Source organism: Parasteatoda tepidariorum, chromosome 9 (genome assembly GCF_043381705.1).
Source record: "Parasteatoda tepidariorum isolate YZ-2023 chromosome 9, CAS_Ptep_4.0, whole genome shotgun sequence".
Lineage (NCBI taxonomy): Eukaryota > Metazoa > Arthropoda > Arachnida > Araneae > Theridiidae > Parasteatoda > Parasteatoda tepidariorum.
Genome location: NC_092212.1, coordinates 90,893,953 through 90,897,521, shown reverse-complemented (window position 1 = coordinate 90,897,521; position 3,569 = coordinate 90,893,953).

The following is a 3,569-nucleotide window of genomic DNA, read 5'->3' as shown; positions in this document are numbered from 1 at the left end:
AGCTTTACCACAAGAATAGTTAAATTGCATTATTTTATTCAGGTAAAAGTTTTATTGATATATTGTGTATTGTTATATTGTGTTTTATTAATTCCTGTAAGTTTTAATGAGTGATTTTAATTTTATTTGGAAGTTTTCAATTATTATAAAAGTGGTTGTTTTTCAGGATTCAAAGAAAAGAATGCATCAGTCTAGTATTTTAATATTAGAATAATATTGGTAAGTTTTAATTTACATTTTCTGATCGACTTCCACTTATTGTTTCACGTATTCACATGATGGTATGTATTTCCTTACTTAAGGTAAGTTACTTTTACTGTTCGATAAGATAGGTTTCTTTTTTTTCCCCTTTTTTTAAGTTACGTAACGTATCTGATGCGATTCTATTTCATAATTCTAAAGAAGTTAAATAGTTTCTGCGTATTTTACATTGTTAAAAACTATTAACCAAGTTTAGTTCAGTTTTTTTCTCCGATTTTTAACATTTTTGTTCAAACGTTTATTCTTCCTTGCGTTTATTGCTGCGTTGCCCCGCCCCCTTTTTTTTTATTCCTCTACTTTATTTCTTACGGTCAAATCACTGGGTATTTTAACGGTAATTTCCGTTCCTGTAAATTTTTTACTCAGATTGATCAATTTTTGTTTCAGCCACTTGAATTATGTGTCTGGGTTATTTAACGCGCTCTTTTCTGTAAAATTCTTATTGCTGATGTATTTCGCTTTAATACATTTTTCCATGTTTTAATACGTTGTCGTGAATTTTATTTGTTTCCTTTTTCCATTCTAGTTGTTTCACATCTTTTTATGATAGTGGTGTTCTGCTTTTTGGTGTTTGCCCTTTCCCATGTTCATTTATCCGTTTATTCTTCATTTTTTTTTTTTTTTTTTTCCTTTTAAGTTTCTCATAAGTTCATTTCTTTCCATTTATCCATATTTTAGTTTGGTTTTGGTGTAGCTAGATTTTGTATTTGTCTTCCATTTGTTCATGGTGGGTTTTTCTTTGTGTCTTTTCATTGTATTTGTTTTTTCGTTTGTTCACGGTGCTTTGTTTTTCGTCTTTTCATTGTGTTTTCGATTTATTCATGGTATTTCATTTTCCGTTTTTCAGTTGGGTTTTTTTTTTTTTTGTCATTTTTTCGCTATTTGTTATCCGTTTTTTTTCCATGATATTTTGTTTTTTGCTTTTTCAATGTGTTTGTGTTTATTCATAATGTGTTTCTTCACAGTTCTTGGTGTTTTCCACTTTTATATCATTTGTTCACGGTGCTTTGATTTTTGCTCTTTCAATATATTTCTTTTCCGTTTGCTTATGGTATATTGTTTTCCCTTTATTCATGGTGCTTAGTTTTTCTTCTTTTAATTGTGCTCGTTTTTCGGTTGTTCATTGTTTTCCTTTTTTTATTGTGATCCATTTTTCCTTGTTAGTTTTTCCGTTTTTGCATTGTTTTTTCTCATTTTTTATTGTTTTTTTTCGAAATTTTATTTTTTATTTTTTTTTGCTCGCGCTGATTTGTTTCTCATCTTTTTATTATATTTCTCTTTCATTTGCCCATAGCTGTTTATTTTTCGTCTTTTCTTTGTTTTTCTTTTATTGGTTTATGGTTGTTTCTTTAATATTTGAATTGAGTTTGATTTACATTTCCTAATTTATTACTCCCATGTTCTTCGTCTTGTTTTTTAGTTTTATTTCCATCATTCGTTTTTGCATGTTTCTTGCACTTAATTTTAATTTTTAAATAGTTTAATTTTTCCAAGTCTGCTTTCGATCTTCTGCGAAATGAATAATTTTTAGCACTTTATGGCAGGTGATTTTAATACATGTTTTAGTTTTTGTAGGATCATTTTGCTCAGTAGTCCGAGGAATTAGGGCCCGCTTGGATGATTCAAACATGATCAATCGAGTTTAGAAACTGCTGGACATATTTAGATACTGACCTATTGAATCGGATCACATTTGAAGATTCTGAGACCTTTGGTGTAAGTATAGCCTTTTGATTCAGTTTCTTTCTTTCTTTTTTTTAAATGCTTTAGAAAACTGAAGATTGTAAATTAAACTATTCATATGCTATTGAACCCCTTTTTACAGCCTTAGGCGCAGTAAAATAGTTTACTTCTGACCATTCTTGTATCGGTTGAAATCTGAGATGATTGTCTGTATTATTCTGTTCTGATAAAATGTGCTTTTATTCAAAAATAAATCTTACTTGGTTCCGAAAAAAAATATCGTACTCCATAGAGTTTATAAAAGTTGGAAGTGCCCTGCAGCATTTTCGTTTTTTATACTTTAATAAAGGTCAAATTGAGAAAACAAACAATAATTAATAATTTAGTTTAATGAGCAATAGAGTAGATGAAAATTGGAATTCTTTTCAAGATAACGTGGTTCCGGAGAAAATATTAAGCTGAAGTGTTCCTTCCTTTGTATGTTTGACAACTTCTTCAAATGGTCAGGTAAGGAAATAGTGCAGAAACTACTTAAAAAATACCAAGGAGAACAGTATTGAAGAAAGAAGTTAATACAATATTAACTATATTTCAATTTTTGAGTTGGTATTTTTCATTGTTAAGGCAGGTCCAGACATTTTGTGACGGGTCCGTTTTTGTAAAATTGTGAAAAAAATTACTCGTAATTTGTGAATATAAAATAAACGTAAAGTCACATTCTTTCAACCACGGTCCGCTTTTGTGAATGTGTGCAAATAGGGTTCATTATTGCAAAAAAACTTTTTCAATGAGTTTTTAAATTGTGAAGACATACAAAATTATGCTCAACACTGTAAAATTATAATCAAAAAAATTAAATTTCAAAAAATAAACAGCAATTGCAGCTACTAAATTAGCGATCCAACATATAAATATTTGGTATTTAGCCTATACTGCTGAACGCAGAATATTCATTTCGGACGGATAATGGAAAAATCGTCTGCCGACGACAAAACTTAATTCGTTTACATCCATCTTTCTTGTTTTCTGTCCTGGGAAGGGTTTATTCGATTAACAAAACAATAATGAAGATAAACAAATTTGTGAAGGGTCCAATTAAAAGAAAAATCATTTTGTGAAGGGTCCGTTTTTATGAAAAGATATTTTGTGAAGGGTCTGTAAACGGACCTAAATTTCTTTTAAACAGACTCCTGGTTAAGGCCACTGAAAATTAGCGAATCACATCCTATGCTAAGTGAAAAAGTAAGCACCATCTTGCCTTAATGTTAGCTCTTCCTGAAGTAATCTAATTTTGGAATTCCAAAAAACGAGGGAACTTTTCAAAAAATAAAATTAGTTGATATTTCAATTCATTTTATTAAATTTAGAGAAAAATATTCATTATTTCTTTTCTTCTGTTAAAATTCCTGATCTCCGAAACACATAACAGCAATTATTGTCCAACTTTTTCTTTTTTCAAACTTCTTTTTTTAAATTTGGAAGTTATTTCAATTGATATTTTTTAAGAAAAATTTAAAAAATCATATAATTTAAATGTCTCGCTTAAGAGTGACTCATATACCGCCTTCCACTTGTCTGATAAAATTAGTAAGTCTCAAACCCCGATCCCCTTTATGTCCTTTCAT